Source organism: Phyllobates terribilis, unplaced genomic scaffold, assembly GCF_046119375.1.
Source record: "Phyllobates terribilis strain yellow unplaced genomic scaffold, ASM4611937v1 Scaffold_349__1_contigs__length_1988846, whole genome shotgun sequence".
In the NCBI taxonomy this organism is placed as follows: domain Eukaryota; kingdom Metazoa; phylum Chordata; class Amphibia; order Anura; family Dendrobatidae; genus Phyllobates; species Phyllobates terribilis.
In genome coordinates this window covers 1,239,568-1,259,819 of record NW_027363109.1, presented here as the reverse complement: position 1 = coordinate 1,259,819, position 20,252 = coordinate 1,239,568, and the positions used below count along the sequence as shown (strand labels likewise).

The following is a 20,252-nucleotide window of genomic DNA, read 5'->3' as shown; positions in this document are numbered from 1 at the left end:
ATACATTATGGAGTTCTTCTTTACCCCTTCAGGGATCCTAAAGGGGCCAACAACCTCTCTCCCCATGATTCCAGCCCAAAACATTACTCCACCTCCTCCTTGTTGGCGCCGTAGCCGTGCTTGCATGGGGTGTCCATCAACCAGCCATCCTCCACTCCATCCATCCATCTGGACCATCGAGCGTTGCATGGCACTCATCGGTGAACAGAACAGTTTTGAAGTTAGTCTTCATGTATTGTTTGGCCCACTGGAGCCGTTTCTGCTTGTGTGCAGTGGATAGAGGAGGTCGACAGGATGGCTTACGCACAGCTGCAAACCTCTGAAGGACAGTGCATCTTGTTGTTCGGGGGACGTTGGAGGCACCAGCAGCTTCAAAAACTTGTCTGCTGCTATGACAAGGCTTTTTTGCCGCTGCTCTTTTAACCTGACGTAATTGCCTGTAGGAAAGAGTCCTCAATTTTCCCTTATCAGCACGCACACGTGTGTACTGTGAATCAGCTACATACTTCTTGATTGTGCAATGATCACGATGAAGTGTCTTAGCAATGTTGATTTTAGTCATGCCTTGACCTAAACACTCCACAATTTGTTGCTTCTCAGCAGCCGACACATCCTTTTTCCTTCCCATTTTGGCAGAAAATGTAGGCTGCTTAATAATGTGGGACCGCCTTCTTAAGTAGTCTTGCCTTTCATTGGACACATCTGCCAAACTAATTAGCGCAGGTGTCTGCAATTGCTTACAGTGATATAAAGAGCCCTGACACACATCACCATCAATGAGTTTAAACACTTTTGGAATAATAATTTGGAACACAGTGTATAGAGGTAATATATGTATATTTACCACAAGATATCGATATATAATTATATAAATGGGTATAACAAACACCAGCAGTAATCAGGGGACACTAATATATAATCAATTATCCTATGCACAATAAAGAAAGGGGCTGGAAGCAAGAGAAACTAGACGGAAGCCCCACATGACCGGGATGGGCCAGGAGGGTGCAATTTTTTGAAATAAAGAGATCCGGATTGGGTACAAGAGTGGTGGGGCGGGCATTTGGTGGGGGGGGAGGGGGAGTATATGAGGGAAAAGTGCGGGAAATAGTCAGTCCAGCAGGGGAGTCATAGGAGAAAGTTCACAGAAACAGACATAAAAAAAGAAGCAAATAACCACTCACCCATTAATTCTGGACACTGACCGGGAGTAATGGAGATGGTGGAATCCCTGATTAGCAGGCTGCGGGATGCAGCTCGATCCAGGCGTGGAGGGTGGCTGGAGTCACAACTTGCAGAGTTGCTGAATGTCTCATCCGAAGAATCGCCAGCGGGGTCAGGAAGGAGAACAAGGAGAACGCGACCCCCCAAGAAGCTCTCACCCGAGATGTCCACGTTCAGCAGGTGCAGGCTGCGGAGCCCCTCAGGGGACCCTGAGTCAGGTGAGCATGGCGGCAGAATCCCCCGCCGCGCTCGCCACTGCAGGAATCCGCCCAGCCGGCCTGCTGGTGCTGCCGTCAGTGGCTTGCAGTCCGGGACCAAAGCGAGGGCCCCACCGGAAGTGCGGCCTGTGTCGCAGAGTGCATCTTCTTACAGTCATCACTGTACTTACGAGAGCTTCAATCAGCAAGATATCTTGAGTAGACAGTATTTACTTCATACTGGTTAAACATGAGATACAATTCAGTGTCACACAGTCCGTGTGTTTCTGATATAACACATTCAGGAAAAAAGGAAAAAACACAGGAAGTAAAAACAACCAACAATTGAGAGCTTTCCTCCCACCATTACAGCAAGCATATAACTTTACACACTATCGCCATCTGCTGTCTGGTTTGTATAAAGTCCTCCTTTCACTTATAATAAGTCCTAATCTGTTGCAAATGCCAACACCCTTTCTCAAAAGTAAGGACTTATTCAATGAAACCCAACTTTTTTATTAGTCTGGTGTTTATCAGCATTCAACGCCTTCGTGAAGATGTCTGCTGTCATTTCATCAGTAGGACAATACTCTAACTTCAAGACTCCTTGTTCCTGATGACTCATGTTCAGTCTATGATCTATTAGTATAACTGAGTCTTTTTTAGATATTTAGCTCAATTTTTTTGAGCAGGTGACAGGTCCTCTGTAATCTTGCGGAATGAAACACTTGTCCTAATAAATCTCCTCCTACGTTCTCCGATCACCACCATATTTGTATTCCAAGAGCCACAAAGCACCGGAAAGAGAAAATAACTGAAGAAACAGGTGTATTCTAATCTGTAACCATGGAGACACATAGGTCTGCATAAGAGCTGTATACACTACACAAGATTTACAAATTTGTTTCATTGTTTTATTTTAATGGACCAACTAAAAAAAAATACTGTAAAAGATCTTCTAACATCTAGAAATGATTCCAGGATTGTCTTTCCACTATATATACAGTATATACTCACAACACAAAGGTTAACTAATAGTTTTAATGATTTTCTGTAATAGATATTTGTATCAATATGAGAAACATTTATATAAAAATACAACAACTAATAATAAATAATTCAATTATAAAGCAAGAAATACGTCTTATAATAATATTACTCAGCGATTTATAAAAATAACAAAGTTCTTGTCGCTGCTGCTCCTGACGACCAATCAGATTTCTGCCGTTTTGCCTCTTGCAGTGCGGAATCGATGGCTGGAATCTGACTGGTTGCTACGGGCAACACTTTCATTATTCTCTACATTGTATAAATAATCCTTGAACTCTCGTTGCCGATAGCAACCGATTAGAATTCAGCTTTTACATTTGTAAATTACACAAGAAAAATAAACGTGATTTCTGATTGGTCGTTAGGGGTAACAAAGACGCTACATGACAGCTGAGGCTCCGTGACAATGGCGTCTGTTACTCCAGGTACTGGATGATGGGCCGGACACAGGTGCAGCCCACCGTCACCAGCTGCTTCTCCAGCCTATAGGTGGGGACACATCCTCTCATCTCACCACGCAGGACCAGGATCTCCTGTCTGATGGGGACTGAGTTCATGCTGAGGTCCACATGACCCTCCGGGGCCAAACATCCGCGGTGGAGACATCGGGCCTCGCTGATGACCGCAGGGAATCTGTTACTGTCCACATTAGAGCTGGTGGAAGGAGATGAGAGAGATCAGGACACAGCAGTAACCATGTTTAGTCCCCCATACTCCGGCCTGCTGACCCCCATATATCATTATTATTATTTCTGCCATTACTCCATGTACATTCACCTGTATTCCCATGGAGAGATGGAGCGGCTCCTCACACTGTCCGCCATTACTTGTGCAGAACTCCGACTGCCGACCTTCATATCCACCTTCACACGTGGAGGAAATGTGGTGTCCGGTGTGAAGAGACATCCCCCGCCGGACCCTAGAGGGGCCTCCCAGCCATCAGCGCCAGGGACCTGCTCTTCTCTTCCATGGACACAAGAGATGAAGATCAGAAGAAGCAAAGTGGAGAAAACCTGAGGACAGAAGATGTCACACATGTGATAGGGGACATTGTGGAAGTGTCAACATTATGTAGTGGTATAAGTAAGGGTTAAATAATGGATCAATAATATACACTAATAATATTCATACTCGTATGGACCTATCCCAAAGATATGCAACAGCGCTCAAGCCAAAAGCAACCAGATATGACTATATAACACATAGAAGAAATTCCAACATTCTAAGTGGAATTCATTCACCAATATATTATATTGTCATGTCATTGTATCATAACACAGGATAACAAACAAAATGGTGGTGGCCCCATGCAAGTGCTGCACTCACTATTCTGCTGGTGCAGTCACTGTGTACATGCATTACATTACTGATCCTGAGTTACATCCTGTATTATACTCCAGAGCTGCACTCACTATTCTGCTGGTGCAGTCGCTGTGTACATACATTACATTACTGATCCTGTACTGATCCTGAGTTACATCCTGTATTATACTCCAGAGCTGCACTCACTATTCTGCTGGTGCAGTCACTGTGTACATGCATTACATTACTGATCCTGTACTGATCCTGAGTTACATCCTGTATTATACTCCAGAGCTGCACTCACTATTCTGCTGGTGCAGTCACTGTGTACATGCATTACATTACTGATCCTGTACTGATCCTGAGTTACATCCTGTATTATACTCCAGAGCTGCACTCACTATTCTGCTGGTGCAGTCACTGTGTACATGCATTACATTACTGATCCTGTACTGATCCTGAGTTACATCCTGTATTATACTCCAGAGCTGCACTCACTATTCTGCTGGTGCAGTCACTGTGTACATGCATTACATTACTGATCCTGAGTTACATCCTGTATTATACTCCAGAGCTGCACTCACTATTCTGCTGGTGCAGTCACTGTGTACATGCATTACATTACTGATCCTGTACTGATCCTGAGTTACATCCTTTATTATACTCCAGAGCTGCACTCACTATTCTGCTGGTGCAGTCACTGTGTACATGCATTACATTACTGATCCTGTACTGATCCTGAGTTACATCCTGTATTATACTCCAGAGCTGCACTCACTATTCTGCTGGTGCAGTCACTGTGTACATGCATTACATTACTGATCCTGTACTGATCCTGAGTTACATCCTGTATTATACTCCAGAGCTGCACTCACTATTCTGCTGGAGCAGTCACTGTGTACATGCATTACATTACTGATCCTGTACTGATCCTGAGTTACATCCTGTATTATACTCCAGAGCTGCACTCACTATTCTGCTGGTGTAGTCACTGTGTACATACATTACATTACTGATCCTGAGTTACATCCTGTATTATGCTCCAGAGCTGCACTCACTATTCTGCTGGTGCAGTCACTGTGTACATACATTACATTACTGATCCTGTACTGATCCTGAGTTACATCCTGTATTATACCCCAGAGCTGCACTCACTATTCTGCTGGTGCAGTCACTGTGTACATACATTACATTACTGATCCTGTACTGATCCTGAGTTACATCCTGTATTATGCTCCAGAGCTGCACTCACTATTCTGCTGGTGCAGTCACTGTGTACATACATTACATTACTGATCCTGTACTGATCCTGAGTTACATCCTGTATTATACTCCAGAGCTGCACTCACTATTCTGCTGGTGCAGTCACTGTGTACATGCATTACATTACTGATCCTGTACTGATCCTGAGTTACATCCTATATTATACTCCAGAGCTGCACTCACTATTCTGGTGGTGCAGTCACTGTGTACATATATTACATTACTGATCATGAGTTACATCCTGTATTATACTCCAGAGCTGCACTCACTATTCTGCTGGTGCAGTCACTGTGTATATACATTACATTACTGATCATGAGTTACATCCTGTATTATACTCCAGAGCTGCACTCACTATTCTGCTGGTGCAGTCACTGTGTACATACATTACATTACTGATCCTGTACTGATCCTGAGTTACATCCTGTATTATACTCCAGAGCTGCACTCACTATTCTGCTGGTGCAGTCACTGTGTACATACATTACATTACTGATCCTGAGTAACATCCTGTATTATACTCCAGAGCTGCACTCACTATTCTGCTGGTGCAGTCGCTGTGTACATACATTACATTACTGATCCTGTACTGATCCTGAGTTACATCCTGTATTATACTCCAGAGCTGCACTCACTATTCTGCTGGTGCAGTCACTGTGTACATACATTACATTACTGATCCTGTACTGATCCTGAGTTACATCCTGTATTATACTCCAGAGCTGCACTCACTATTCTGCTGGTGCAGTCACTGTGTACATGCATTACATTACTGATCCTGTACTGATCCTGAGTTACATCCTGTATTATACTCCAGAGCTGCACTCACTATTCTGCTGGTGCAGTCACTGTGTACATACATTACATTACTGATCCTGAGTAACATCCTGTATTATACCCCAGAGCTGCACTCACTATTCTGCTGGTGCAGTCGCTGTGTACATACATTACATTACTGATCCTGTACTGATCCTGAGTTACATCCTGTATTATACTCCAGAGCTGCACTCACTATTCTGCTGGTGCAGTCACTGTGTACATACATTACTGATCCTGTACTGATCCTGAGTTACATCCTGTATTATACTCCAGAGCTGCACTCACTATTCTGCTGGTGCAGTCACTGTGTACATACATTACATTACTGATCCTGAGTAACATCCTGTATTATACCACAGAGCTGCACTCACTATTCTGCTGGTGCAGTCACTGTGTACATACATTACATTACTGATCCTGAGTAACATCCTGTATTATACTCCAGAGCTGCACTCACTATTCTGCTGGTGCAGTCGCTGTGTACATACATTACATTACTGATCCTGTACTGATCCTGAGTTACATCCTGTATTATACTCCAGAGCTGCACTCACTATTCTGCTGGTGCAGTCACTGTGTACATACATTACATTACTGATCCTGTACTGATCCTGAGTTACATCCTGTATTATACCCCAGAGCTGCACTCACTATTCTGCTGGTGCAGTCACTGTGTACATACATTACATTACTGATCCTGTACTGATCCTGAGTTACATCCTGTATTATACTCCAGAGCTGCACTCACTATTCTGCTGGTGCAGTCACTGTGTACATACATTACATTACTGATCCTGAGTTACATCCTGTATTATACTCCAGAGCTGCACTCACTATTCTGCTGGTCAGTCACTGTGTACATACATTACGTTACTGATTCTGTACTGATCCTGAGTTACATCCTGTATTATACTCCAGAGCTGCACTCACTATTCTTCTGGTGCAGTCACTGTGTACATACATTACATTACTGATCCTGAGTTACATCCTGTATTATACTCCAGAGCTGCACTCACTATTCTGCTGGTGCAGTCACTGTGTACATACATTACATTACTGATCCTGAGTTACATCCTGTATTATACTCCAGAGCTGCACTCACTATTCTGCTGGTCAGTCACTGTGTACATACATTACATTACTGATTCTGTACTGATCCTGAGTTACATCCTGTATTATACTCCAGAGCTGCACTCACTATTCTTCTGGTGCAGTCACTGTGTACATACATTACATTACTGATCCTGAGTTACATCCTGTATTATACTCCAGAGCTGCACTCACTATTCTTCTGGTCAGTCACTGTGTACATACATTACATTACTGATCCTGTACTGATCCTGAGTTACATCCTGTATTATACTCCAGAGCTGCACTCACTATTCTGCTGGTGCAGTCACTGTGTACATACATTACTGATCCTGTACTGATCCTGAGTTACATCCTGTATTATACTCCAGAGCTGCACTCACTATTCTGCTGGTGCAGTCACTGTGTAAATACATTACATTACTGATCCTGAGTAACATCCTGTATTATACTCCAGAGCTGCACTCACTATTCTGCTGGTGCAGTCGCTGTGTACATACATTACATTACTGATCCTGTACTGATCCTGAGTTACATCCTGTATTATACTCCAGAGCTGCACTCACTATTCTGCTGGTGCAGTCACTGTGTACATACATTACATTACTGATCCTGTACTGATCCTGAGTTACATCCTGTATTATACCCCAGAGCTGCACTCACTATTTTGCTGGTGCAGTCACTGTGTACATACATTACATTACTGATCCTGTACTGATCCTGAGTTACATCCTGTATTATACTCCAGAGCTGCACTCACTATTCTGCTGGTGCAGTCACTGTGTACATACATTACATTACTGATCCTGTACTGATCCTGAGTTAAATCCTGTATTATACTCCAGAGCTGCACTCACTATTCTTCTGGTGCAGTCACTGTGTACATACATTACATTACTGATCCTGAGTTACATCCTGTATTATACTCCAGAACTGCACTAACTATTCTGCTGGTGCAGTCACTGTGTACATACATTACATTTCTGATCCTGAGTTACATCCAGTATTATACTCCAGAGCTGCACTCATTATTCTGCTGGTCAGTCCCTGTGTACATACATTACATTACTGATTCTGTACTGATCCTGAGTTACATCCTGTATTATACTCCAGAGCTGCACTCACTATTCTTCTGGTGCAGTCACTGTGTACATACATTACATTACTGATCGTGAGTTACATCCTGTATTATACTCCAGAGCTGCACTCACTATTCTTCTGGTGCAGTCACTGTGTACATACATTACATTACTGATCCTGAGTTACATCCTGTATAATACTCCAGAGCTGCACTCACTATTCTGCTGGTCAGTCACTGTGTACATACATTACATTACTGATTCTGTACTGATCCTGAGTTACATCCTGTATTATACTCCAGAGCTGCACTCACTATTCTTCTGGTGCAGTCACTGTGTACATACATTACATTACTGATGCTGAGTTACATCCTGTATTATACTCCAGAGCTGCACTCACTATTCTTCTGGTGCAGTCACTGTGTACATACATTACATTACTGATCCTGAGTTACATCCTGTATTATACTCCAGAGCTGCACTCACTATTCTGCTGGTGCAGTCACTGTGTACATACATTACTGATCCTGTACTGATCCTGAGTTACATCCTGTATTATACTCCAGAGCTGCACTCACTATTCTGCTGGTGCAGTCACTGTGTAAATACATTACATTACTGATCCTGAGTAACATCCTGTATTATACCCCAGAGCTGCACTCACTATTCTGCTGGTGCAGTCACTGTGTACATACATTACATTACTGATCCTGAGTAACATCCTGTATTATACTCCAGAGCTGCACTCACTATTCTGCTGGTGCAGTCGCTGTGTACATACATTATATTACTGATCCTGCACTGATCCTGAGTTACATCCTGTATTATACTCCAGAACTGCACTCACTATTCTGCTGGTGCAGTCGCTGTGTACATACATTACATTACTGATCCTGTACTGATCCGGAGTTACATCCTGTATTATACCCCAGAGCTGCACTCACTATTTTGCTGGTGCAGTCACTGTGTACATACATTACATTACTGATCCTGTACTGATCCTGAGTTACATCCTGTATTATACTCCAGAGCTGCACTCACTATTCTGCTGGTGCAGTCACTGTGTACATACATTACATTACTGATCCTGAGTTACATCCTGTATTATACCCCAGAGCTGCACTCACTATTCTTCTGGTGCAGTCACTGTGTACATACATTACATTACTGATCCTGAGTTACATCCTGTATTATACTCCAGAGCTGCACTCACTATTCTTCTGGTGCAGTCACTGTGTACATACATTACATTACTGATCCTGAGTTACATCCTGTATTATACTCCAGAGCTGCACTCACTATTCTGCTGGTGCAGTCACTGTGTACATACATTACATTTCTGATCCTGAGTTACATCCTGTATTATACTCCAGAGCTGCACTCACTATTCTGCTGGTGCAGTCGCTGTGTACATACATTACATTACTGATCCTGAGTTACATCCTGTATTATACTCCAGAGCTGCACTCACTATTCTGCTGGTGCAGTCACTGTGTACATACATTACATTACTGATCCTGAGTTACATCCTGTATTATACTCCAGAGCTGCACTCACTATTCTGCTGGTGCAGTCACTGTGTACATACATTACATTTCTGATCTTGAGTTACATCCTGTATTATACTCCAGAGCTGCACTCACTATTCTTCTGGTGCAGTCACTGTGTACATACATTACGTTACTGATTCTGTACTGATCCTGAGTTACATCCTGTATTATACTCCAGAGCTGCACTCACTATTCTTCTGGTGCAGTCACTGTGTACATACATTACATTACTGATCCTGAGTTACATCCTGTATTATACTCCAGAGCTGCACTCACTATTCTGCTGGTGCAGTCACTGTGTACATACATTACATTACTGATCCTGTACTGATCCTGAGTTACATCCTGTATTATACCCCAGAGCTGCACTCACTATTCTGCTGGTGCAGTCACTGTGTACATACATTACATTACTGATCCTGTACTGATCCTGAGTTACATCCTGTATTATACTCCAGAGCTGCACTCACTATTCTGCTGGTGCAGTCACTGTGTACATACATTACATTACTGATCCTGAGTTACATCCTGTATTATACTCCAGAGCTGCACTCACTATTCTGCTGGTCAGTCACTGTGTACATACATTACGTTACTGATTCTGTACTGATCCTGAGTTACATCCTGTATTATACTCCAGAGCTGCACTCACTATTCTTCTGGTGCAGTCACTGTGTACATACATTACATTACTGATCCTGAGTTACATCCTGTATTATACTCCAGAGCTGCACTCACTATTCTGCTGGTGCAGTCACTGTGTACATACATTACATTACTGATCCTGAGTTACATCCTGTATTATACTCCAGAGCTGCACTCACTATTCTGCTGGTCAGTCACTGTGTACATACATTACATTACTGATTCTGTACTGATCCTGAGTTACATCCTGTATTATACTCCAGAGCTGCACTCACTATTCTTCTGGTGCAGTCACTGTGTACATACATTACATTACTGATCCTGAGTTACATCCTGTATTATACTCCAGAGCTGCACTCACTATTCTTCTGGTGCAGTCACTGTGTACATACATTACATTACTGATCCTGTACTGATCCTGAGTTACATCCTGTATTATACTCCAGAGCTGCACTCACTATTCTGCTGGTGCAGTCACTGTGTACATACATTACTGATCCTGTACTGATCCTGAGTTACATCCTGTATTATACTCCAGAGCTGCACTCACTATTCTGCTGGTGCAGTCACTGTGTAAATACATTACATTACTGATCCTGAGTAACATCCTGTATTATACCCCAGAGCTGCACTCACTATTCTGCTGGTGCAGTCACTGTGTACATACATTACATTACTGATCCTGAGTAACATCCTGTATTATACTCCAGAGCTGCACTCACTATTCTGCTGGTGCAGTCACTGTGTACATACATTACATTACTGATCCTGTACTGATCCTGAGTTACATCCTGTATTATACCCCAGAGCTGCACTCACTATTTTGCTGGTGCAGTCACTGTGTACATACATTACATTACTGATCCTGTACTGATCCTGAGTTACATCCTGTATTATACTCCAGAGCTGCACTCACTATTCTGCTGGTGCAGTCACTGTGTACATACATTACATTACTGATCCTGTACTGATCCTGAGTTACATCCTGTTTTATACTCCAGAGCTGCACTCACTATTCTTCTGGTGCAGTCACTGTGTACATACATTACATTACTGATCCTGAGTTACATCCTGTATTATACTCCAGAGCTGCACTCACTATTCTGCTGGTGCAGTCACTGTGTACATACATTACATTTCTGATCCTGAGTTACATCCAGTATTATACTCCAGAGCTGCACTCACTATTCTTCTGGTGCAGTCACTGTGTACATACATTACATTTCTGATCCTGAGTTACATCCTGTATTATACTCCAGAGCTGCACTCACTATTCTTCTGGTGCAGTCACTGTGTACATACATTACATTTCTGATCCTGAGTTACATCCTGTATTATACTCCAGAGCTGCACTCACTATTCTGCTGGTCAGTCCCTGTGTACATACATTACATTACTGATTCTGTACTGATCCTGAGTTACATCCTGTATTATACTCCAGAGCTGCACTCACTATTCTTCTGGTGCAGTCACTGTGTACATACATTACATTACTGATCCTGAGTTACATCCTGTATTATACTCCAGAGCTGCACTCACTATTCTTCTGGTGCAGTCACTGTGTACATACATTACATTACTGATCCTGAGTTACATCCTGTATAATACTCCAGAGCTGCACTCACTATTCTGCTGGTCAGTCACTGTGTACATACATTACATTACTGATTCTGTACTGATCCTGAGTTACATCCTGTATTATACTCCAGAGCTGCACTCACTATTCTTCTGGTGCAGTCACTGTGTACATACATTACATTACTGATGCTGAGTTACATCCTGTATTATACTCCAGAGCTGCACTCACTATTCTTCTGGTGCAGTCACTGTGTACATACATTACATTACTGATCCTGAGTAACATCCTGTATTATACTCCAGAGCTGCACTCACTATTCTTCTGGTGCAGTCACTGTGTACATACATTACATTTCTGATCCTGAGTTACATCCAGTATTATACTCCAGAGCTGCACTCACTATTCTTCTGGTGCAGTCACTGTGTACATACATTACATTACTGATCCTGAGTTACATCCTGTATTATACTCCAGAGCTGCACTCACTATTCTGCTGGTGCAGTCACTGTGTACATACATTCCATTTCTGATCCTGAGTTACATCCTGTATTATACTCCAGAGCTGCACTCACTATTCTTCTGGTGCAGTCACTGTGTACATACATTACATTACTGATCCTGAGTTACATCCTGTATTATACTCCAGAGCTGCACTCACTATTCTGCTGGTGCAGTCACTGTGTACATACATTACATTTCTGATCCTGAGTTACATCCTGTATTATACTCCAGAGCTGCACTCACTATTCTTCTGGTGCAGTCACTGTGTACATACATTACATTACTGATCCTGAGTTACATCCTGTATTATACTCCAGAGCTGCACTCACTATTCTGCTGGTGCAGTCACTGTGTACATACATTACATTACTGATCCTGAGTAACATCCTGTATTATACTCCAGAGCTGCACTCACTATTCTGCTGGTGCAGTCGCTGTGTACATACATTACATTACTGATCCTGTACTGATCCTGAGTTACATCCTGTATTATACTCCAGAGCTGCACTCACTATTCTTCTGGTGCAGTCACTGTGTACATACATTACATTACTGATCCTGAGTTACATCCTGTATTATACTCCAGAGCTGCACTCACTATTCTGCTGGTGCAGTCACTGTGTACATACATTACATTTCTGATCCTGAGTTACATCCTGTATTATACTCCAGAGCTGCACTCACTATTCTTCTGGTGCAGTCACTGTGTACATACATTACATTTCTGATCCTGAGTTACATCCAGTATTATACTCCAGAGCTGCACTCACTATTCTGCTGGTGCAGTCACTGTGTACATACATTACATTACTGATCCTGAGTTACATCCTGTATTATACTCCAGAGCTGCACTCACTATTCTGCTGGTGCAGTCACTGTGTACATACATTACATTACTGATCCTGAGTTACATCCTGTATTATACCCCAGAGCTGCACTCACTATTCTTCTGGTGCAGTCACTGTGTACATCCATTACATTACTGATCCTGAGTTACATCCTGTATTATACTCCAGAGCTGCACTCACTATTCTTCTGGTGCAGTCACTGTGTACATACATTACATTACTGATCCTGAGTTACATCCTGTATTATACTCCAGAGCTGCACTCACTATTCTGCTGGTGCAGTCACTGTGTACATACATTACATTTCTGATCCTGAGTTACATCCTGTATTATACTCCAGAGCTGCACTCACTATTCTGCTGGTGCAGTCGCTGTGTACATACATTACATTACTGATCCTGAGTTACATCCTGTATTATACTCCAGAGCTGCACTCACTATTCTGCTGGTGCAGTCACTGTGTACATACATTACATTACTGATCCTGAGTTACATCCTGTATTATACTCCAGAGCTGCACTCACTATTCTGCTCGTGCAGTCACTGTGTACATACATTACATTTCTGATCCTGAGTTACATCCTGTATTATACTCCAGAGCTGCACTCACTATTTTGCTGGTGCAGTCACTGTGTACATACATTACATTACTGATCCTGAGTAACATCCTGTATTATACTCCAGAGCTGCACTCACTATTCTGCTGGTGCAGTCGCTGTGTACATACATTACATTACTGATCCTGTACTGATCCTGAGTTACATCCTGTATTATACTCCAGAGCTGCACTCACTATTCTGCTGGTGCAGTCACTGTGTAGATACATTACATTACTGATCCTGTACTGATCCTGAGTTACATCCTGTATTATACCCCAGAGCTGCACTCACTATTCTGCTGGTGCAGTCACTGTGTACATACATTACATTACTGATCCTGTACTGATCCTGAGTTACATCCTGTATTATACTCCAGAGCTGCACTCACTATTCTGCTGGTGCAGTCACTGTGTACATACATTACATTACTGATCCTGAGTTACATCCTGTATTATACTCCAGAGCTGCACTCACTATTCTGCTGGTCAGTCACTGTGTACATACATTACGTTACTGATTCTGTACTGATCCTGAGTTACATCCTGTATTATACTCCAGAGCTGCACTCACTATTCTTCTGGTGCAGTCACTGTGTACATACATTACATTACTGATCCTGAGTTACATCCTGTATTATACTCCAGAGCTGCACTCACTATTCTGCTGGTGCAGTCACTGTGTACATACATTACATTACTGATCCTGAGTTACATCCTGTATTATACTCCAGAGCTGCACTCACTATTCTGCTGGTCAGTCACTGTGTACATACATTACATTACTGATTCTGTACTGATCCTGAGTTACATCCTGTATTATACTCCAGAGCTGCACTCACTATTCTTCTGGTGCAGTCACTGTGTACATACATTACATTACTGATCCTGAGTTACATCCTGTATTATACTCCAGAGCTGCACTCACTATTCTTCTGGTGCAGTCACTGTGTACATACATTACATTACTGATCCTGTACTGATCCTGAGTTACATCCTGTATTATACTCCAGAGCTGCACTCACTATTCTGCTGGTGCAGTCACTGTGTACATACATTACTGATCCTGTACTGATCCTGAGTTACATCCTGTATTATACTCCAGAGCTGCACTCACTATTCTGCTGGTGCAGTCACTGTGTAAATACATTACATTACTGATCCTGAGTAACATCCTGTATTATACCCCAGAGCTGCACTCACTATTCTGCTGGTGCAGTCACTGTGTACATACATTACATTACTGATCCTGAGTAACATCCTGTATTATACTCCAGAGCTGCACTCACTATTCTGCTGGTGCAGTCGCTGTGTACATACATTATATTACTGATCCTGTACTGATCCTGAGTTACATCCTGTATTATACCCCAGAGCTGCACTCACTATTCTGCTGGTGCAGTCACTGTGTACATACATTACATTACTGATCCTGAGTAACATCCTGTATTATACTCCAGAGCTGCACTCACTATTCTGCTGGTGCAGTCGCTGTGTACATACATTATATTACTGATCCTGCACTGATCCTGAGTTACATCCTGTATTATACTCCAGAACTGCACTCACTATTCTGCTGGTGCAGTCGCTGTGTACATACATTACATTACTGATCCTGTACTGATCCTGAGTTACATCCTGTATTATACCCCAGAGCTGCACTCACTATTTTGCTGGTGCAGTCACTGTGTACATACATTACATTACTGATCCTGTACTGATCCTGAGTTACATCCTGTATTATACTCCAGAGCTGCACTCACTATTCTGCTGGTGCAGTCACTGTGTACATACATTACATTACTGATCCTGAGTTACATCCTGTATTATACCCCAGAGCTGCACTCACTATTCTTCTGGTGCAGTCACTGTGTACATACATTACATTACTGATCCTGAGTTACATCCTGTATTATACTCCAGAGCTGCACTCACTATTCTTCTGGTGCAGTCACTGTGTACATACATTACATTACTGATCCTGAGTTACATCCTGTATTATACTCCAGAGCTGCACTCACTATTCTGCTGGTGCAGTCACTGTGTACATACATTACATTTCTGATCCTGAGTTACATCCTGTATTATACTCCAGAGCTGCACTCACTATTCTGCTGGTGCAGTCGCTGTGTACATACATTACATTACTGATCCTGAGTTACATCCTGTATTATACTCCAGAGCTGCACTCACTATTCTGCTGGTGCAGTCACTGTGTACATACATTACATTACTGATCCTGAGTTACATCCTGTATTATACTCCAGAGCTGCACTCACTATTCTGCTGGTGCAGTCACTGTGTACATACATTACATTTCTGATCCTGAGTTACATCCTGTATTATACTCCAGAGCTGCACTCACTATTCTTCTGGTGCAGTCACTGTGTACATACATTACATTACTGATCCTGAGTAACATCCTGTATTATACTCCAGAGCTGCACTCACTATTCTGCTGGTGCAGTCGCTGTGTACATACATTACATTACTGATCCTGTACTGATCCTGAGTTACATCCTGTATTATACTCCAGAGCTGCACTCACTATTCTGCTGGTGCATTCACTGTGTACATACATTACATTACTGATCCTGTACTGATCCTGAGTTACATCCTGTATTATACCCCAGAGCTGCACTCACTATTCTGCTGGTGCAGTCACTGTGTACATACATTACATTACTGATCCTGTACTGATCCTGAGTTACATCCTGTATTATACTCCAGAGCTGCACTCACTATTCTGCTGGTGCAGTCACTGTGTACATACATTACATTACTGATCCTGAGTTACATCCTGTATTATACTCCAGAGCTGCACTCACTATTCTGCTGGTCAGTCACTGTGTACATACATTACGTTACTGATTCTGTACTGATCCTGAGTTACATCCTGTATTATACTCCAGAGCTGCACTCACTATTCTTCTGGTGCAGTCACTGTGTACATACATTACATTACTGATCCTGAGTTACATCCTGTATTATACTCCAGAGCTGCACTCACTATTCTGCTGGTGCAGTCACTGTGTACATACATTACATTACTGATCCTGAGTTACATCCTGTATTATACTCCAGAGCTGCACTCACTATTCTGCTGGTCAGTCACTGTGTACATACATTACATTACTGATTCTGTACTGATCCTGAGTTACATCCTGTATTATACTCCAGAGCTGCACTCACTATTCTTCTGGTGCAGTCACTGTGTACATACATTACATTACTGATCCTGAGTTACATCCTGTATTATACTCCAGAGCTGCACTCACTATTCTTCTGGTGCAGTCACTGTGTACATACATTACATTACTGATCCTGTACTGATCCTGAGTTACATCCTGTATTATACTCCAGAGCTGCACTCACTATTCTGCTGGTGCAGTCACTGTGTACATACATTACTGATCCTGTACTGATCCTGAGTTACATCCTGTATTATACTCCAGAGCTGCACTCACTATTCTGCTGGTGCAGTCACTGTGTAAATACATTACATTACTGATCCTGAGTAACATCCTGTATTATACCCCAGAGCTGCACTCACTATTCTGCTGGTGCAGTCACTGTGTACATACATTACATTACTGATCCTGAGTAACATCCTGTATTATACTCCAGAGCTGCACTCACTATTCTGCTGGTGCAGTCGCTGTGTACATACATTACATTACTGATCCTGTACTGATCCTGAGTTACATCCTGTATTATACTCCAGAACTGCACTCACTATTCTGCTGGTGCAGTCACTGTGTACATACATTACATTACTGATCCTGTACTGATCCTGAGTTACATCCTGTATTATACCCCAGAGCTGCACTCACTATTTTGCTGGTGCAGTCACTGTGTACATACATTACATTACTGATCCTGTACCGATCCTGAGTTACATCCTGTATTATACTCCAGAGCTGCACTCACTATTCTGCTGGTGCAGTCACTGTGTACATACATTACATTACTGATCCTGTACTGATCCTGAGTTACATCCTGTTTTATACTCCAGAGCTGCACTCACTATTCTTCTGGTGCAGTCACTGTGTACATACATTACATTACTGATCCTGAGTTACATCCTGTATTATACTCCAGAGCTGCACTCACTATTCTGCTGGTGCAGTCACTGTGTACATACATTACATTACTGATCCTGTACTGATCCTGAGTTACATCCTGTATTATACCCCAGAGCTGCACTCACTATTTTGCTGGTGCAGTCACTGTGTACATACATTACATTACTGATCCTTAGTAACATCCTGTATTATACTCCAGAGCTGCACTCACTATTCTGCTGGTGCAGTCACTGTGTACATACATTACATTACTGATCCTGTACTGATCCTGAGTTACATCCTGTATTATACCCCAGAGCTGCACTCACTATTTTGCTGGTGCAGTCACTGTGTACATACATTACATTACTGATCCTGTACTGATCCTGAGTTACATCCTGTATTATACTCCAGAGCTGCACTCACTATTCTGCTGGTGCAGTCACTGTGTACATACATTACATTACTGATCCTGTACTGATCCTGAGTTACATCCTGTTTTATACTCCAGAGCTGCACTCACTATTCTTCTGGTGCAGTCACTGTGTACATACATTACATTACTGATCCTGAGTTACATCCTGTATTATACTCCAGAGCTGCACTCACTATTCTGCTGGTGCAGTCACTGTGTACATACATTACATTTCTGATCCTGAGTTACATCCAGTATTATACTCCAGAGCTGCACTCACTATTCTTCTGGTGCAGTCACTGTGTACATACATTACATTTCTGATCCTGAGTTACATCCTGTATTATACTCCAGAGCTGCACTCACTATTCTTCTGGTGCAGTCACTGTGTACATACATTACATTTCTGATCCTGAGTTACATCCTGTATTATACTCCAGAGCTGCACTCACTATTCTGCTGGTCAGTCCCTGTGTACATACATTACATTACTGATTCTGTACTGATCCTGAGTTACATCCTGTATTATACTCCAGAGCTGCACTCACTATTCTTCTGGTGCAGTCACTGTGTACATACATTACATTACTGATCCTGAGTTACATCCTGTATTATACTCCAGAGCTGCACTCACTATTCTTCTGGTGCAGTCACTGTGTACATACATTACATTACTGATCCTGAGTTACATCCTGTATAATACTCCAGAGCTGCACTCACTATTCTGCTGGTCAGTCACTGTGTACATACATTACATTACTGATTCTGTACTGATCCTGAGTTACATCCTGTATTATACTCCAGAGCTGCACTCACTATTCTTCTGGTGCAGTCACTGTGTACATACATTACATTACTGATGCTGAGTTACATCCTGTATTATACTCCAGAGCTGCACTCACTATTCTTCTGGTGCAGTCACTGTGTACATACATTACATTACTGATCCTGAGTTACATCCTGTATTATACTCCAGAGCTGCACTCACTATTCTTCTGGTGCAGTCACTGTGTACATACATTACATTACTGATCCTGAGTAACATCCTGTATTATACTCCAGAGCTGCACTCACTATTCTTCTGGTGCAGTCACTGTGTACATACATTACATTTCTGATCCTGAGTTACATCCAGTATTATACTCCAGAGCTGCACTCACTATTCTTCTGGTGCAGTCACTGTGTACATACATTACATTACTGATCCTGAGTTACATCCTGTATTATACTCCAGAGCTGCACTCACTATTCTGCTGGTGCAGTCACTGTGTACATACATTACATTTCTGATCCTGAGTTACATCCTGTATTATACTCCAGAGCTGCACTCACTATTCTTCTGGTGCAGTCACTGTGTACATACATTACATTACTGATCCTGAGTTACATCCTGTATTATACTCCAGAGCTGCACTCACTATTCTGCTGGTGCAGTCACTGTGTACATACATTACATTTCTGATCCTGAGTTACATCCTGTATTATACTCCAGAGCTGCACTCACTATTCTTCTGGTGCAGTCACTGTGTACATACATTACATTACTGATCCTGAGTTACATCCTGTATTATACTCCAGAGCTGCACTCACTATTCTGCTGGTGCAGTCACTGTGTACATACATTACATTTCTGATCCTGAGTTACATCCTGTATTATACTCCAGAGCTGCACTCACTATTCTTCTGGTGCAGTCACTGTGTACATACATTACATTACTGATCCTGAGTTACATCCTGTATTATACTCCAGAGCTGCACTCACTATTCTGCTGGTGCAGTCACTGTGTACATACATTACATTACTGATCCTGAGTAACATCCTGTATTATACTCCAGAGCTGCACTCACTATTCTGCTGGTGCAGTCGCTGTGTACATACATTACATTACTGATCCTGTACTGATCCTGAGTTACATCCTGTATTATACTCCAGAGCTGCACTCACTATTCTTCTGGTGCAGTCACTGTGTACATACATTATATTACTGATCCTGAGTTACATCCTGTATTATACTCCAGAGCTGCACTCACT

At 42.3% G+C, this 20,252-nt stretch overlaps 1 long non-coding RNA gene across 1 annotated transcript in view; it reads right to left on the bottom strand.

Moving 5' to 3' along the window:
• Nucleotides 1-2,564: 2,564 nt before the first annotated feature.
• Nucleotides 2,565-20,252, bottom strand: part of LOC141222242 (uncharacterized) — a 58,773-nt gene continuing 41,085 nt past the window's right edge. Inside the window, exons 2-3 of the long non-coding RNA XR_012290080.1 lie at nucleotides 3,249-3,484; nucleotides 2,565-3,125 (exon numbers count right to left, since the gene is read on the bottom strand). This is a non-coding gene — a long non-coding RNA (uncharacterized lncRNA). The remainder of the gene's footprint in view (nucleotides 3,126-3,248; nucleotides 3,485-20,252) is intronic.